A 19,985-nucleotide genomic window follows, 5' to 3' on the forward strand; every position below is an offset into this window, starting at 1 on the left:
CCAAAATTCTTGGATTTTCAATATAGTTGAGCAAAGCTCATTGGGATTTATTTTGAATTTTATTGGTTAGCTGACCCATTTGATTCTCTAGATTTCTTAAAGTGGCATCATTCTTTGCTATGTATGCCTTCATCAGATTCTCAAGATCACTTGAAGATTAAGTTGGTGGGGGTTGTTGCACTATTGAGAATATTCTGGAAGATAATTTGGTCTAAATGGCATAGAAGAGTCGCTATGATTCGCCTATTGATTACTCTATGGAAAAATTGGAAGATTTTGCCATGAAAACTTGTAAAAATTTGATTGCAGACCATTCCAATTCTGATTTCCTATGTAATATTTTGACTTTTGATTCGATGGGAAATTTTCAAAGAAATGGCCATCTCCACAGTATTCAGAAGAAATATTCTCAAACTGGTTTAGCTGCTGACCTATTAGATTACCATTGAAACCATTAACAATTATGCTATTAAGCATAGAAGACATAGAGGAAACCCGGGCTGCCAAAGAAGCAAGTGTGTCCGCTTCATGTACTCTTACTACTCATCTTTCTGAGGCTACTCGGTTAGTTGTCCACTGATAGTTATTGCTGGTAATTCTTTCAACAATCTCATAAGAATCGTTATAAGACTTAAAAAGAAGGGCTCCATTTGCTGAAGCATCCACCATCTTTCTAGTATGAATATTGAGACCAATATAGAAAGTATCTATTTGAATGTCGTAAGGAATGTCATGATGAGGGCACTTTTGTAATAACTCCTTGAAACTCTCCCATGTCTCATATAAAGATTCTTTGTCAAGTTGCTGAAATGAAGTGATTTCATTACGAATTTTGGTGATTAGAGATGGAGGAAAGTATCTCATTAAGAAACGTTCAACCAACTCTTGCCACGTAGTTATGAAACCTGACGGTAGGGAGTTTAACCATGCTTATGCATTATCTCTTAATGAGTATGGAAATAATCTCAGTCTCAAGGAGTCCTTGGCCACTCCAACTAGTTTGAATGAGTCACTCACTTCCATGAATAGCAGAAGATAAGGATGTGGACATTCAATAGGCATTGTGACAGCCCAAAGTTGACCCTAGTCGGGAAGTGGTTTCGGGACCGCTAAACCGAGTCACTGAAATGTTTGAATGTGATACTTATTGTCTAGAATACGTAATTATGAATGTGTGAAAATTTCAAGCTTCAATTTGGTTGATTTCATGTGAATTTAGTCAATAGGACTTATGTGAGAAAATTCTAAAATGTGATAGGTCAATGTGTGAGGACCTATTAGTGCATGTGGACAAAGGGGGGACTTGCATGTCAAATTCCCCCTACTAGTAGTGGTCGGCCATGACAAGCATGGTAGACCAAGTTTGATGGCCAAGACATGTCATAGACATGTTTTGTTGGTGCATCATGGGTGGAAAAAAATAAAATAATAGGCATGGAAATTAAATAATGAAAAGGAGTATGATGAATACACAAAAAAAAAGTGTGTAGTTAATTCTTTCCCCCCCATTGCCGTGAGCTAAAGAAAAGAGAGGAGAAGATCTTTGTTCATCCTTTTCTCACCTTCATTTACCCTAAATTAGAAAGAAAAACAAAGAAAAAATTTTCTCATCCTTTGGTTCATCCTTGGCCAAAAATTTTAAGGAGGAAAGAAGAAGAAAGGTGAAGAGATTCGGCCATGCATGTAGCTAGGCTAAGGTATGTTTGATGATGTTCCATGAGATGCATGCATGTTTTAGTTGTTAGCTTGAGTTCTACCTAGCCCATGGTCTAAATCTTGCTATGTGATGGAAATGACACTTGACCATGGATGCATCATTCTTGGTTGGTGTTTGATGTTGTGGTGATGAGGCATGAGGATGAGTTAAGATTCGGCCTAGGTGGAGGTTGTGTTAATGCCATTGCATGCAAAATATGAAGCTTGTTAATGATGCATGTGATGATGGCTTGATGATTCTTGAACCTCCTTTTTAGCATTTTTGTGTGAGCACATATGTGCATTGGTTGCTAAATGGAGAAGAATCGGCTAGCAAGATGTGTGCTAAGGCCGAATGTAACTTTGAATGTTAATGAGCAATGCATGTGTTAAATTGATGAAAAGGGGGAGGATGCTTTACTAGTGTGTATATGTGTGTATTAAGTGTTGAAATCGACCCCAAAAATAGACATGCATATTCGGCCAAGGGGAAAGAAATTAGCTAATATGTTGTGTTGATGCATGATTTTTGCATGTATGAGACTTTAATGTCAATGTATAAATATGGGCTAAGTGCCTTGTGTTCATCTTTTTGATGCCTAAATGATGAAATCAATTTATTTGTTTAATTAAGCTCAAGAGCAAAGGGGAAATAAATCCGATAAAGGGAAGGAAAAAGTGGTTGAATAGCTAGCGGAATCGTTCGACAACACCCGAGGTAAGTTCTTGAGTAAGAGAGCTTAAATTACGATGTGATTAAATCATGCTCTATGTGTGGCTATTGAGCCGAATGTGCAAGGACGATATGTGCCTTGTGTTTGAGTTTCGCAAATGAAAATGAAATATGAATGTGCCATGAATTATTGTTAGATGTGCATGATTAATTGAATGCTGTCCGGGCTAAGTCCCGAAGGCTTTGTGCTAAGTGAATATATCCGGACTAAGATCCGAAGGCATTTGTACGAGATACAAATTCCGGGTTAAGCCCCGAAGGCCTTTGTACGAGATACTAAATCCGGGTTAAGTCCCGAAGGCATTCGTGCGAGTTATTAAATCCGGGTTAAGTCCCGAAGGCATTCGTGCGAGTTATTAAATCCGGGTTAAGTCCCGAAGGCATTGTGTGAGTTACTAAAACCGGGCTATGTCCCGAAGGCATTTGAACGAGGAGCTATATCCGGTTAAATCCCGAAGGTACGTGATTTGGTAATGAATGAGCTTGCTGTAAAATTCCAGCGAATACTCGAAAAACATCCCAATATGGGGATATGTTACGTATGTGTTGAATTTAATCGAGCCCTTACAAATAAATGTTCGCTCAGTTGATAAACGAGCTACCGGCCTTCGGCTAAGTTAGTCTATTGTGTATGTACATAAGGGTTGTTAATGTTGTGAAGCAAGTTTGATATCGGTAAATTGCGTATTATAAAATATTCCGTTTAGCTAAATGTGTGTTATTCTTTGTTTATGCTGGAATTCCTTGCTCAAAACTTACTAAGCATAAATTGCTTACTCGTTACACTGCTCCTCTGTTTTATAGATTTTTGGTTCTCCAGCTATCGGACTCGGGATCTTGAAGTCGAAGTCACCCACACTATCAAAGGCTCTTTTGGGTACTATTTTGGTTGAATTTTGATATGGCATGTATAGGACTACCCATTGTTGTTTTTCGAGTACTTTATGAAATGTATAAGTGTACAGCCATGCGAAAATGGCTTGTAGAAGTGGAGTATGGCATTAGACCATTCGTGTTTATGAATGTATAGATGGTTTCATGATGTAACTATAGTTGGAATGGAAGTGTTGAGCAAATGATCAGCCATTGGAATGGCTAAGTATGATCATATGTGGGCATATGTATGACAAGGCCCTAGTTGGTCCATGAAACCCCGAAAATAGGTAAGGTTTACTTTGAAAACAGAGGCTGACAGCAGCAGTGGTGTGGATTGGAAAAATCACAAGAATTCGTAGGAGTGGAATTAAATAGTGAATAAATTATGTAATCGAACCTTGATGAATCTACTTTCATATGAAAGTAACGAAACAATCATATGAACAGTACAGTAAGAGATATTCAGGTTCTTGTGGAACAGGGCCAGAACAGTTACTGGATTCCCTGTTCCGACTTTGGAAATTCACTATAAATTGACCAGAGATAATTAGGAGTCATACCATATATGTATGGATTCCTCTCTGAGTCTGGTTTCCATAGAAATAAACGGCATCAGTATTGAAGCTCTGTTCAGAGAGATATCCAAGTCGTAATGGGAAAAGGTCAGTGTAGTCGACCCCTGTAACATGGGAGACTTTGACTAATAAACTGTACTAATTGGCCCGACCAAAAATTATAGAAAAAAATACATAGGTGGGGACATGAGTCTAGTTTCAGAGAAAAATCACAAAACTGATTTTCGAGTTGTGAAACTCAAGATATGATTTTTGAAGCGACTAGTACTCAGACTGGGCAGTGTCTGGAAAAATTTTTCAAAGTTTGTTAACATCTCGTGTCCGACTCCGGTGTCGGTCTCGGGTTCGGGGTGTTACAATAAATTGGTATCAGAGCTACGGTTTAGTCGATTCTAGGACTACCGTAATGTGTTGGGTCTAGCTATACATGCCATTTTATGTGATTACTTGATAGTGTGGTGATTTCTGACAATTGTAAATGTGTTTATAGTAATGGATCCCGATCGTGACCGAGAGGTAGCTGATGATCTTGAGAGTGTAGCGCCTGCTCCCGCACAAGGGACAGTGCCGGCAGACTCTCAACCTAATGCTAGTAATCCGAATGATGAAGCTAGACAAGCATTCTATAGCGTGATGAATGATTGGTTCAACCAATACATTCGAACTAATATGGCTGTTCCACAACCTCCATTCCCGACAAATACTACCCCCGCACCTACAATACCACAGGTAACGGACCAAATAAGGTCAAATAAGCCCCCAGTTGATAGAATCCGAAAACATGGGGCTACTGAATTTAAGGCTATGGATAGCGATGATGCCGAGCAAGCTGAATTTTGGCTGGACAACACTATCCGGGTACTCGATGAGCTATCTTGTACACCCGATGAATGCCTAAAGTGTGCTATCTCCTTGCTACGTGATTCTGCCTACTATTGGTGGAGTACTCTGACTTCTGTTGTGCCCCGAGAGCAAGTAACTTGGGAGTTTTTCCAAACTGAGTTTCGGAAAAAGTATATCAGTCAGAGATTTGTTGATCAAAAATGGAAGGAATTTCTTGAGCTTAAGCAAGGCTCCATGTCGGTTACTGATTACGAGCGAAAATTTGTTAGACTTAGCAAATACGCTCGGGAATGTGTTTCGTCCGAAGCTATTATGTGTAAATGCTTCGAGGATGGGCTGAATGAAGATATAAAAATGTTCGTTGGCGTTCTTGAAATACGAGAGTTCGTGGTACTTGTTGAACGAGCTTGTAAAGCCGAAGAGCTTAGAAAAGAAAAGCAAAGAGTTGATGAGGGAACTGGAGAGTTTCGTAAAAGATCCTCGGGAAGGTCTCTTCAACAGACATCAAAGAGATTTCGAGATGATGCGGGCCAGTTTAGAGGCACTTCGGGCCTTTTTAGACGAGATCGTGATCGACCCCCTGTGGGTACACGAGGCACTTCGGTCGCCAGTGTTGGGAATGAACGTCGAGATAGAACGAAATGTCGATATTGCGGTAAATGGCATTCGGGGAGTTGTAGATTCCCTGACCGCTCCTGTTACAAGTGCGGATCAGTTGACCACTTCATTAAAGATTGCCCGAGGTTGTTTGAACAGAATGAAAATCAGAGTGGGAAACCGGGTGCTACCACTGCTCGAGGTAGACCATCTGGAAATACGGGCAATGCTAGTGGTGGTCAGAGAGGATCTAGAGATGATATAACCAGATCCGAAGCTCGTGCGCCTGCTAGAGCTTATGCTATACGTGCCCGCGAGGATGCTTCTTCGCCTGATGTTATTACCGGTACATTCACTCTCTTTGATACTAATGTAATTGCTTTGATTGACCCCGGTTCTACTCATTCTTACATATGTGAAACCTTAGAATCCAGTAAGACTTTACCTATTGAGTCTACTGAGTTCGTAATTCGGGTGTCAAATCCCTTGGGTCATTACGTGCTTGTCGACAAAGTGTGTAAGAAATGTCCCCTGAAAATTCGAGGTTCCTGTTTTCCGGCGGACTTGATGCTTTTGCCGTTTGATGAATTTGATGTTATCCTTGGTTTGGATTGGTTGACCGCGCATGATGCGATTGTGAATTGCAAGAGCAAGACTATTGATTTGAGGTGCGCAAATAACGAAGTAGTCCGAATTGAGTCTGCGGACTTGGAGGGGATGCCAGCTGTAATATCAGCAATGTTGGCACAGAAATATGTAAGAAAAGGGTGCGAAGCATACCTTGCGTATGTACTTGATGACAAAGAAGTAGAAAAGAAACCCGAATCTGTGCCGGTGGTTTGTGAATACCCGGATGTTTTTCCAGAAGAATTACCGGGTTTACCACCTGTTCGGGAGGTAGAGTTTGGTATTGAGCTTGTACCTGGGACTACGCCGATTTCGATAGCTTCGTATCGTATGGCACCAACCGAGTTAAAGGAGTTGAAAGCTCAGTTGCAAGAACTGACGGATAGAGGTTTCGCTCGACCAAGTTTCTCACCTTGGGGTGCACCAGTATTGTTCGTGAAAAAGAAGGACGGAACCATGAGGTTGTGCATTGACTATCGTCAGCTGAATAAAGTGACGATAAAGAACAAATATCCGTTGCCGCGCATCGATGATTTGTTCGACCAACTGAAGGGAGCCTCAGTGTTCTCAAAAATAGATTTGAGATCGGGCTATTATCAGTTGCGAATTCGAGATTCAGATATTCCTAAAACTGCCTTCAGAACGAGATATGGTCACTACGAATTCTTAGTGATGCCGTTTGGGCTCACTAATGCCCCTGCAGTATTTATGGATTTGATGAATCGGATCTTCAGACCGTATTTGGATCGGTTCGTAGTTGTGTTCATTGATGACATTTTGGTCTATTCAAGAGATGAGACCGAACATGCTGAGCATCTGAGGCTAGTGCTGCAAATTTTGCGGGATAAGCAGTTATATGCTAAGTTCAGTAAGTGTGAGTTCTGGTTAAGAGAGGTTAGCTTCTTGGGTCATGTGGTATCCGCGTCGGGTATTCGAGTTGACCCGAACAAAATTTCAGCCATACTTGACTGGAAACCTCCGAGAAATATTACTGAAGTTCGAAGCTTTTTGGGGCTCGCCGGTTATTACCGACGATTTGTGAAAGGTTTCTCGATGATAGCCACACCAATGACGAAGCTACTTCAAAAGGATGTTAAGTTCGAGTGGACGGAGAAATGTCAGAAAAGTTTCGACCAACTGAAAACTCATTTGACTGAAGCTCCAATTTTGGTGCAACCCGAATCAGGTAAAGAGTTTGTCATTTATAGTGACGCATCCCTACTTGGGTTGGGTTGCGTATTGATGCAAGAAGGTCGAGTCGTGGCCTATGCGTCGAGACAATTGAAGCCACACGAGAGGAATTATCCGACCCATAATCTCGAACTAGCTGCCATCGTGTTTGCTTTAAAAATATGGCGACATTATCTGTTTGGTGAGAAGTGCCATGTATTTTCGGATCACAAAAGTCTCAAATATTTGATGACTCAACGAGACTTGAATCTGCGACAAAGACGTTGGCTTGAGTTGTTGAAAGATTACGAGCTTGTCATTGATTACCACCCGGGAAAGGCTAACGTGGTTGCGGACGCCTTAAGCTGGAAGTCATTGTTTGCTTTACGAGCGATGAACGTGCATTTGTCTGTTCTACCAGACAATGTGTTAGTAGCTGAATTAAAAGCTAAACCATTATTGACTCACCAAATTCGTGAAGCTCAGAAAGTCGATGATGAATTGGTTGCAAAACGGGCTAAGTGTTTTCCGAACGAGGAATCGGAGTTTCAAATTGATGATGATGATTGTTTGAGGTTCAGAAATCGTTTGTGTGTTCCAAGGAATTCGGAACTCATTTCGATGATTCTGAACGAAGCCCATTGTAGCCGAATGTCAATTCACCCGGGGAGTACGAAAATGTACAACGATTTGAAACGTCAATTTTGGTGGCATGGTATGAAACGGGACATCTCCGACTTTGTTTCGAGATGTTTAATATGTCAACAAGTGAAAGCGGAACATCAAGTGCCTTCAGGATTACTCCAGCCGATCATGATACCCGAGTGGAAATGGGATCGAGTCACAATGGACTTTGTGTCCGGACTGCCCTTGTCAGCAAGTAAGAAGGATGCGATATGGGTTGTTGTTGATAGACTGACTAAGTCGGCTCATTTCATCCCCGTACGTACGGATTTTTCATTGGATAAACTAGCTGAATTGTACGTTTATCAAATTGTGAGATTACACGGGGTACCTGTTTCTATCATGTCAGATAGAGATCCGAGATTCACCTCACGATTTTGGAAGAAATTGCAAGAAGCTCTGGGTACCAAGCTGCATTTTAGCACTACTTTTCACCCCCAAACCGATGGTCAATCCGAGAGGATAATTCAGATACTTGAGGATATGTTGAGATGTTGCATCCTCGAGTTCAGTAGTTCATGGGAACGGTATTTACCTTTGATTGAATTCGCTTACAACAATAGTTTTCAATCAAGTATTAAGATGGCACCTTACGAGGCTTTGTACGGTCGTAAATGCCGTACACCATTGTTTTGGACCGAGCTCGGTGAAAGTAAAATTTTCGGAGTTGATTTGATTAAAGATGCTGAACAGAAAGTAAAGGTAATCCGTGAAAGTCTGAAGGTAGCCACGGATCGTCAGAAGTCGTACGCAGATTTGAAACGAAAAGACATCGAGTATCAGGTGGAAGACAAAGTGTTCCTTAAGGTTTCACCTTGGAAAAAGATACTCAGGTTCGGCCGTAAGGGCAAGTTGAGCCCAAGATTCATTGGGCCGTACGAAATCTCCGAATGAGTTGGTCCGGTTGCGTATAGATTGATTTTGCCCCCGGAGCTTGAAAAGATTCATGACGTCTTTCATGTTTCGATGCTTCGACGCTATCGATCTGATCCATCGCATATAATTAGCCCATCAGAGGTTGAAATTCAAGTCGACATGAGCTATGAAGAAGAACCGATGCGTATCCTAGCTCGTGAAGTGAAGGAGTTGCGAAACAAAAGAGTTTCGCTAGTAAAGGTGTTATGGCTCAAACACGGGATCGAGGAAGCTACTTGGGAGACCGAGAGCTCGATGAAAGAACGATACCCAAACCTATTTACCGGTAAGATTTTCGGGGACGAAAATTTCTTAAGTGGGGGAGAGTTGTGACAGCCCAAAGTTGACCCTAGTCGGGAAGTGGTTTTGGGACCGCTAAACCGAGTCACTGAAATGTTTGAATGTGATACTTATTGTCTAGAATATGTAATTATGAATGTGTGAAAATTTCAAGCTTCAATTTGGTTGATTTCATGTGAATTTAGTCAATAGGACTTATGTGAGAAAATTCTAAAATGTGATAGGTCAATGTGTGAGGACCTATTAGTGCATGTGGACAAAGGGGGGACTTGCATGTCAAATTCCCCCTACTAGTAGTGGTCGGCCATGACAAGCATGGTAGACCAAGTTTGATGGCCAAGACATGTCATAGACATGTTTTGTTGGTGCATCATGGGTGGAAAAAAATAAAATAATAGGCATGGAAATTAAATAATGAAAAGGAGTATGATGAATACACAAAAAAAAAGTGTGTAGTTAATTCTTTCCCCCCCCCATTGCCGTGAGCTAAAGAAAAGAGAGGAGAAGATCTTTGTTCATCCTTTTCTCACCTTCATTTAGCCTAAATTAGAAAGAAAAACAAAGAAAAAATTTTCTCATCCTTTGGTTCATCCTTGGCCAAAAATTTTAAGGAGGAAAGAAGAAGAAAGGTGAAGAGATTCGGCCATGCATGTAGCTAGGCTAAGGTATGTTTGATGATGTTCCATGAGATGCATGCATGTTTTAGTTGTTAGCTTGAGTTCTACCTAGCCCATGGTCTAAATCTTGCTATGTGATGGAAATGGCACTTGACCATGGATGCATCATTCTTTGTTGGTGTTTGATGTTGTGGTGATGAGGCATGAGGATGAGTTAAGATTCGGCCTAGGTGGAGGTTGTGTTAATGCCATTGCATGCAAAATATGAAGCTTGTTAATGATGCATGTGATGATGGCTTGATGATTCTTGAACCTCCTTTTTAGCATTTTTGTGTGAGCACATATGTGCATTGGTTGCTAAATGGAGAAGAATCGGCTAGCAAGATGTGTGCTAAGGCCGAATGTAACTTTGAATGTTAATGAGCAATGCATGTGTTAAATTGATGAAAAGGGGGAGGATGCTTTACTAGTGTGTATATGTGTGTATTAAGTGTTGAAATCGACCCCAAAAATAGACATGCATATTCGGCCAAGGGGAAAGAAATTAGCTAATATGTTGTGTTGATGCATGATTTTTGCATGTATGAGACTTTAATGTCAATGTATAAATATGGGCTAAGTGCCTTGTGTTCATCTTTTTGATGCCTAAATGATGAAATCAATTTATTTGTTTAATTAAGCTCAAGAGCAAAGGGGAAATAAATCCGATAAAGGGAAGGAAAAAGTGGTTGAATAGCTAGCGGAATCGTTCGACAACACCCGAGGTAAGTTCTTGAGTAAGAGAGCTTAAATTACGATGTGATTAAATCATGCTCTATGTGTGGCTATTGAGCCGAATGTGCAAGGACGATATGTGCCTTGTGTTTGAGTTTCGCAAATGAAAATGAAATATGAATGTGCCATGAATTATTGTTAGATGTGCATGATTAATTGAATGTTGTCCGGGCTAAGTCCCGAAGGCTTTGTGCTAAGTGAATATATCCGGACTAAGATCCGAAGGCATTTGTGCGAGATACAAATTCCGGGTTAAGCCCCGAAGGCCTTTGTGCGAGATACTAAATCCGGGTTAAGTCCCGAAGGCATTCGTGCGAGTTATTAAATCCGGGTTAAGTCCCGAAGGCATTCGTGCGAGTTATTAAATCCGGGTTAAGTCCCGAAGGCATTGTGTGAGTTACTAAAACCGGGCTATGTCCCGAAGGCATTTGAACGAGGAGCTATATCCGGTTAAATCCCGAAGGTACGTGATTTGGTAATGAATGAGCTTGCTGTAAAATTCCAGCGAATACTCGAAAAACATCCCAATATGGGGATATGTTACGTATGTGTTGAATTTAATCGAGCCCTTACAAATAAATGTTCGCTCAGTTGATAAACGAGCTACCGGCCTTCGGCTAAGTTAGTCTATTGTGTATGTACATAAGGGTTGTTAATGTTGTGAAGCAAGTTTGATATCGGTAAATTGCGTATTATGAAATATTCCGTTTAGCTAAATGTGTGTTATTCTTTGTTTATGCTGGAATTCCTTGCTCAAAACTTACTAAGCATAAATTGCTTACTCGTTACACTGCTCCTCTGTTTTATAGATTTTTGGTTCTCCAGCTATCGGACTCGGGATCTTGAAGTCGAAGTCGCCCACACTATCAAAGGCTCTTTTGGGTACTATTTTGGTTGAATTTTGATATGGCATGTATAGGACTACCCATTGTTGTTTTTCGAGTACTTTATGAAATGTATAAGTGTACAGCCATGCGAAAATGGCTTGTAGAAGTGGAGTATGGCATTAGACCATTCGTGTTTATGAATGTATAGATGGTTTCATGATGTAACTATAGTTGGAATGGAAGTGTTGAGCAAATGATCAGCCATTGGAATGGCTAAGTATGATCATATGTGGGCATATGTATGACAAGGCCCTAGTTGGTCCATGAAACCCCGAAAATAGGTAAGGTTTACTTTGAAAACAGAGGCTGACAGCAGCAGTGGTGTGGATTGGAAAAATCACAAGAATTCGTAGGAGTGGAATTAAATAGTTAATAAATTATGTAATCGAACCTTGATGAATCTACTTTCATATGAAAGTAACGAAACAATCATATGAACAGTACAGTAAGAGATATTCAGGTTCTTGTGGAACAGGGCCAGAACAGTTTCTGGATTCCCTGTTCCGACTTTGGAAATTCACTATAAATTGACCAGAGATAATTAGGAGTCATAACATATATGTATGGATTCCTCTCTGAGTCTAGTTTCCATAGAAACAAAAGGCATCAGTATTGAAGCTCTGTGAAGAGAGATATCCAAGTCGTAATGGGAAAAGGTCAGTGTAGTCGACCCCTGTAACATGGGAGACTTTGACTAATAAACTGTACTAATTGGCCCGACCAAAAATTCTAGAAAAAAATGCATAGGTGGGGACATGAGTCTAGTTTCAGAGAAAAATCACAAAACTGATTTTCGAGTTGTGAAACTCAAGATATGATTTTTGAAGCGACTAGTACTCAGACAGGGCAGTGTCTGGAAAAATTTTTCAAAGTTTGTTAACATCTCGTGTCCGACTCCGGTGTCGGTCTCGGGTTCGGGGTGTTACAGGCATCCCACTAAATTGACCCATATTTTGCAACATTTGGAACATGACTAACTTTAGTTTGAATTGCCGTGCCTCAATTTCGGGTCTCACTCGGATTAAGCTCTTTGAAGAGAGGAATAACATATTATCGAATGGCGTAGTTTCTGTCATTCGTAAAAATGATCGGATTGTATTTATAAGCGAATGCTCCTCTTTGATTTAGGTTTTGATTTTCGAAATTCATCTCTTCGGTCCTTCTTTGGTTCGCTTGTCTTCTCATTTGTCTAAAAGTCCTTTCAATTTCAGCTTCTATGGTAAGCAAGTCAATAATTTGATCAATACTCATAAACACCTAAAACAAACACACAAAAATATATTGGAATTAAAATTTAACAGAGAAAAAAAAAGATCAAAATGCAAAATTAACAATTTCACAAATAATGTCTTTTAAAACAATCCTTAGTAATGACACCAAAAACTTGGAATGACGAAAATGTGCAAGTGTACACAATCGTTATCAAGTAAATGTCGAGTTATCGTACCCACATGGATTGTGAAAGAAAATAAATTTTATGAAATGTAAATTAAACACTTTGGTGATGGGAAAAATATGTTGTCTTGAAGAAGTGATTTAAAAACTAGAAATTAACTAAGAAAGTTAAAAAGTAAAAATTCCAATGTATGTATGGCATAATTGTGTTAGATCAATTACATTCCTTAACGTAGAATTACTAAACCCATGTTTATGTTTTTACGAATATTTTCACGGTAACTTGATAATTTGTTAACTACCGCACATACATACTTACTAAGTTAACTAATCTCTCAAAAATTTCTCAATGCCTTTTCAAACAATTAATCAATCTTCATAAGCACATATAAGATTAAGTGCGGTAACAATATATTTCTATATTGAAACAATTTAATCACAATAACCTTGCAAGTTATGTAAGGCTAATATACCGTTTCATACCATCGCTAATTTAACCTTCAGCTACCTTAGAAGATTAAACATGCATCAATTAAATATCGTGTCAATTAATTAAAATTTCAATACATTTATAATTAATTCATTCGCTAGTTTACATTTTTTATGTAATTATAACATAAGCATGATTTTAATTAATTGAACAACTTACCAAGACCTATAAAAACACAAACATGATTTTAATAATTTAAGTGGATAGAATGTAATCAATCCAACACGAATTAAATTTAATTCATTGGTTAGAATAAGAACAAAAACACAAAAATTACTCATATTAATGTTCACAACATAAACAACAAAAATTAAAGAGAAAGGAACTAGGAAGCAAATCCAAGATTTCTTTGAAACCAAACTAGTGTGCTCCTTTTCTTCTCTACTTATTCTATTAAACCAATGCCTCTATGAATAGTTGAATGCTGCTATTCTAATGTGGAAGAAGACTCTTTTTCAATAGGGAAATTGGCAAGGGAATGAACAAGAAAAAGGGAAAAAAACAAAAGAGAAAAGGTGAGTGAAAAAGAGAAAGATGTGTAGGAATGAATGGTTTGTTAAATGAGGAAGGGAAGAGGGGTATTTATAGGTGGGAATGGTTGCTAAAAATAGCAAATAAATAACACCCACTCCTCTTCCCTTGGCTGGCCACATATGGTGCAAGTTTGAATGGCTTAAACTTTCTATTTTAAGCTAAGGGCAAAAGTTTGAAGGCACGGAAAGTGGAGGGGTTTGAATAGGATTTTAAGAAAAATTCAAGGGTTGCTTTGAAAGTGTGGAAATTAGCTAAAATTAGCTGATTGGGTAAGCTCTATGGACGGTTTGAGCTGCCCCATTTGCTAACTGGATCAGTCTTCTTTACTTAGTACAATTGGGCCTTTTTTCATCTTCACGCTTATAATTAATTTTTAACCCAATTAATTTTGGATCATAGTTAATTATAAAATATTTTTAATACATATTTTGGACCATCCATGGTTGGAGAATATTATTAGCCTTGCTCTTGATCACTTGATGCACAACATAGTCCCAACAGTTCAAGCCTTTCAAAGTGTCTGTCAAGCCAATTTTCACCCTTTGTGTAAAGCTGTTGAAAATAAAACGAATTTGTATAAATTTATTATAAAAATAATTAAAATTAAATATGTAAATAATTTAAGTGAAAATTAATTATTTTATAATTAAATTATGAATTTCGACAAAAATTACTGTGAAATTGCACAAATTAGGGCTCAAAAGGTGCTGAAAAAGTTTATATATTTTTGTGTATCCACAATTCGAGTAGTTTCAAGAAACGGGTAGCTGGAGTGCATGAAATGGACCCATTGACATCACTTTTTGCTCAGGTATTTTCTATTTCCTCAATTTTAAAATAGTATACCACTAATGGTTTGAATAATTTTGTAGCTCAATCACTAAGTCAGTATGATGTTGTTTCCTGTGTGTGTTGTGGGGATGATCATGCATCTGAGAATTGCCCTTCAAACCCAAATCTGTGTATTATGTAAGGAACCAGTGTTAAAATAGAAGTGGACAAGGACCACAGTCCAACTTTTACAATCCTTTGTGGCGGAATCATTCCGAGTTTTCCTAGAGTAACCAAGGAAATGAACCAAACAACAATCAGATGCAACATAGACCCAACTAAACCCAAGGGTTTAACCAACAAACCCAAAAACCATCTTAATCTAAGTCATCAAACAGTTTGGAAGACTTGTTGAAAGCATACATGGTGAAAAATTACGCCTTGATCCAAATTCAATCAACAACTATCCAAAGTTAAGCTGCAATGCCGAAAAATTTTGAGAACTAGATGGGTCAATTAGCTACTTAGCTTCCTAGTAGACCACAAGGAGCCTTGCCGAGCAATACAAAAAATTTGAAGAATGCTAGTAAGGAATATTGTAAAGTGGCAGAGTGACGAAGTGGTAAGATTTTGGAACCTAAGGTGGTTGTGGTTAAAAATGAGCCTACTGAAAAGGAAAGAAGTCAGCTAACAATTGAAGTCCCCATAACAGAAAAATCAAATGCTGAAAAATATGATAAGGTAAACACTAAACTAGTGAATTCTGAAAAGCTAACACCTACTTTTGTAGATTTATTTCCTTAGAAAATATGTCCATATCAACCTAGAGTTCCATATCCTCAAATACTTCAATAAAATAAGCATAAACAAGAAGTACAATTCAAGAAGTTCTTGGATGTTCTAAAGTAATTGCATATCAACATCCCATTGGTAGTGGCCTTAGAACAAACGCCCAATTACGTGAAGTTTACGAAGGATATTCTATCTAAGAAGAAATTACTCAGGGAGTATGAGACTGTTGCTTTGACGAAAGAGTGTAGTGCATTCTTAGAGAACAAACTACCTCTAAAACTGAAGGACCCTAGAAGTTGTACGATACCTTGTACGACACTTTAGGGTCTAAACCATTCGAAGATGAAAAATGTAATGAAGGTTTGGCTTTGATAGAAGCCAATTCAAGGAGTTATGTTCAACCACTATGGTTCGAACTGCTATAATTGAAAGTTCAGGAATTTACACAACCCAAGTTGTTATTGAGGAACCGCCTAAACTCAAACTGATAAAGGGTTGCGCGCGAACCAAGATCGAGTTGTCAAGTCACGAGGAAAAATCCTATGACGCTCTAAACGATCACACCTGAAAAACAAGGTAGAGAATTAGAATTAAAGTCAAATTAGATCTGAATTTAAATCCCCAAATCAACCAAGAATCAGCAAGACTCAAAGCTCTCTTAGAGATGACAATTCTCGAAAGTCAAGAACCCGAATTTGAGTTTTAGAGAGAAAACCCAATAGCCGAATATGTCAAATACCAAAACAGATTAAAAAAAATCAAATCACAAAGAATAATCAGATTCAAAAGAATTCTAGGGTTTGGGGCGGCAAAAAAAAGGTAAGATTGAAAGAAAATCGAACACAATTCTTGAGATCCAAGAAGAGTGCGATTTTGCCGAAAAATGAACAGCAAGTCAATTTCCCCAAAACAGCGACTCAAACTTCCAATTCCAGCAAACTGACTTAGACTAAAATAATAAGGAAGAATCGGCAAGAATGATGAAAAAAAGGGTTTGATAATCGATCTTTGTAGCCAAGAAGAACACCAAACAGATCCTTGAAGGTTTTGATGGCTGGAACGCAACAAAGAAATTAAATGATTAGTCAAGGAATTCAACGCAAACAGCAAAGAAAATTAAAAGAACGAACAGCAATAAAAATAAAGATAAGTCCTAAGATGCCTTGAAATCCTGAAAGATTTCACAACTCCCTTCAAACGGCTCTAATCTCCCCTCCAATGAAAATCAATGGCAAGAAGAAGGCTGAAGATGGCTCCCACAATAAAAAAGATTGTTAAAACTACTTCTAAAGAAAACTCAAAACAGAATTCTTGGAGGAAACTCAAGGAGAATTCTGCACTCAAACAAATCTAAAATTTTCAATATAATTGAGAAGTATCTAACAAGGTGGCTGGCCAAGCCTTTATATAGGCCTTTCAAATGTTTTCCTAATTTGATTAGAAAACTAAAACTGAAAAAAAACTCCTAATTATTTTAATTTTAAATGGAAATTCGGCCAAGGCCTCTTAATTGGGCCTCTTGGACTGAATATTTACATAAAAAATTTAAACTAAGTATTTTAAAAAATAAAACTTTACAAATTGGGCCACTTTGACAATTTGACCTGATTTTCAAGTAAGTATGGTTTGTCTTCTTGGTTGGGCTTGGAATCATCTTATTGGGCCTTGCCTTGAAGAACTTGGGCTTGTATTCTATCTCCTACCAAAATTGGTTCGTTGATGCTCGTAACGGAGATCCAATGCGCTTTGGCTGTAAGATTTGGTTTCTTGGACCAAGATTTCCAAGATTTGAAATCTTGATTTTCTTGATTCTTGAAATCGCTCCAAACAGCATGATTGGGCCAAGATTCGGTTTCTTGATTTTCTTGAAAACAAGAAAGTGAATCTTGATTTTCTCTTTCTTTCATGTACGCATCTAAGGCCTTGCTAACAAACTCCTGAATGGTCCTATTTAGTTTGGAACGCATTTGTCGGGCCTTTGATCTCGTTATTGGGCCTTGTGGTAATTTAAGCCCATCACGTTCTTGGGCTTGGGTTGGGCCTTTGTGACTCGTATCATTCCCCCTTCCTCAAAAAGATTTGTCCTCGAATCTAAAAAATCAAATGGGGACAAGTCAGCCACATTAAAAGTAGAACTTACATTGTACTTACCAAGTAGATCAATTTTATAAGCATTGTCGTTGATCCGCTCGAGTACTTGCAATGGCCCATCGCCCGTTGGGTCCAACTTGGTCTTTCTTTTTGTAGGAAATCGTTCTTTCCTCAAATGGACCCAAACCCAATCTCCGAGTTCTAAGATAACCCGTTTGCACCCCTTGTTTTCTTTGTTGGTGTTGGCATCATTTGTTTTGGCTATTCGTTGCCTAGCCTTCTCATGTAAGGATTTCATCAGCTCAGCTTTCTGTTCGCCATCTAAATTAACAATGTGTTCAAGTGGTAATGGCGCAAGATCAAGTACTGTTAATGGGCTAAAGCCATAAACAAGTTCAAATGAAGAATAACTAGTTGTAGAATGAATAGATCTATTATATGAAAATTCAACAAATGGTAGGCATTCTTCCCAATTTCTAATGTTCTTTCCCACAACAGATCGTAATAATGTCCCTAAGATCCAATTAACTACTTCAGTTTGGTTATCAGTTTGGGGGTGACATGTAGTGAAATAAAGTAATTTAGTACCAAGCTTACCCCACAAGACCTTCCAAAAGTGGCTAAGGAATTTGACATCTCTGTCAAAAACAATTGTTTTAGGGATGCCATGAAGTGTTACCACCTCTTTAAAGAATAAGTCTGCCACATGTGTAGCATCATCTGTTTTGTGACAAGGAATAAAATGTGCCATCTTTGAAAACCTGTCAACAACAACAAATATACTATCTCTTCCTTTATTAGTTCGAGGCAAACATAGAATAAAATCCATGGATAAATCTACCCAAGGGGAAGTAGGAATCGATAAAGGAGTGTAAAGGCCATGAGGCATTACCTTAGATTTTGCTTGTTTACATGTAATGCACTTGGAACATACCTTTTCGACATCCTTCTTCATATGTGGCCAATAGAAGTGTTCTTACAAAATGTCTAGTGTTTTGGCCACTCCAAAATGTCCCATTAAACCCCCACTATGGGCCTCATGAATCAATAAGTCTCTCATGGAACACTTTGGTATGCACAACCTATTTATACGAAAAAGAAAGCCATCAATTAGATAAAACTTTTCAAAAGTAGTATGTCCACAATTCTTATAGATATGGCCAAAATCAGCATCATCATTATATAACTCCTTGATGTGTTCAAACCCTAAGGCTTTAGCATTCAATGTAGTTATTAAAGCATATCGTCTAGACCAAGCATCTGCAACTACATTATCTTTACCTGTTTTATATTTTATCACATAAGGGAATGTGTCAATGAATTCTACCCATCGAGCATGCCGTTTACTCAACTTACCTTGTCCCTTTAACCATTTAAGGGATTCATGACCTGTATGTATGACAAATTCATTAGGTAGCAAGTAATGTTGCCATACTTGAAGTGCACGAACCAATGCCAATAGTTCTTTGTCATAAGTTGAGTAGTTTAATTGTGCACCATTCAATTTCTCACTAAAATAAGCAATATGTTGCTTATCTTGCATTAAAATGGCATCAATTCCAATTCCTGAAGCATCACACTCAAGTTCAAAAGTATTAGAAAAATCAGGTAATTTAAGAAGATGAGCAGAACATAACTTAGCTTTTAGGGTCTGAAAAGCCTTTTCTTGGGTTTCACCCCATTTGAAACCCACTGATTTCTTTATGACCTCTGTTAATGGGGCAGCAATAGTAGAGAAATATTTCACAAATCGTCTATAAAAGGTAGCTAAACCATGGAAAGATCTCACCTCAGTTACCGATTCAGGAGTCGGCCACTCCTTGATTGCCTTGACTTTGTCCACATCGACATGAATACCTTGTGCACTAATTATGAAACCTAAGAATATTAGTTTATCCAATAGAATGTGCATTTATCAAGGTTGGAAAATTATTTTTCAGCTCGCAGAATATCCAAAACAGTTCTAACATGGAAAACATGATCATCTAATGTCTTGGAGTAAATTAAAATATCATCAAAGTAAACTACTACGAGTTTACCCAAGTGAAGCCTTAAAACATGATTCATTAATCTCATAAATGTACTAGGTGCATTAGTAAGGCTGAAAGGCATAACTAACCAGTCATACAATCCAAATTTTGTTTTAAAGGTTGTTTTCCATTCATCCCCTTCCCTCATTCGAATTTGATGACAACCGCTTTTCAAATTAATTTTAGTAAATATGACTGAACCATGTAATTTATCAAGCATATCATCAAGTCTAGGAATTGGGTGTCGATAGTTTACCGTTATTTTGTTGATTGGACGACAATCAACACACATTCGATACGTACCATCTTTCTTTGGTACCAATAAGACAGGAACGACACAAGGACTTAGGCTCTCATGAATGTGCCCTTTGTCTAGTAATTCCTCAACTTGCCTTTGCAATTCCTTTGTCTCCTCGGGATTGTATCTATAGGTTGGTCGATTTGGTATTGAAGCTCCGGGTACTAAGTCAATTTGATGCTCTATCCCTCGTAAAGGTGGTAAACCTTTAGGGTCCTCACTAAAAACATCCTCATAATCTTGCAAAAGAGACTGAAACACACTAGGCAAATTTTCGTTAATGTTAGATAA

General features: G+C 38.4%; 1 non-coding gene across 1 annotated transcript; it reads left to right on the forward strand.

Annotated features, from left to right (window-relative positions):
• The first annotated feature begins 727 nt into the window (after window positions 1-727).
• On the forward strand, window positions 728-833 carry LOC121222697 (small nucleolar RNA R71). Its single transcript, XR_005920059.1, has one exon. It is a non-coding gene; the product is annotated as a small nucleolar RNA R71 (small nucleolar RNA).
• Window positions 834-19,985: the final 19,152 nt, after the last annotated feature.

This window comes from Gossypium hirsutum, chromosome D10 (assembly GCF_007990345.1).
Source record: "Gossypium hirsutum isolate 1008001.06 chromosome D10, Gossypium_hirsutum_v2.1, whole genome shotgun sequence".
NCBI lineage: Eukaryota > Viridiplantae > Streptophyta > Magnoliopsida > Malvales > Malvaceae > Gossypium > Gossypium hirsutum.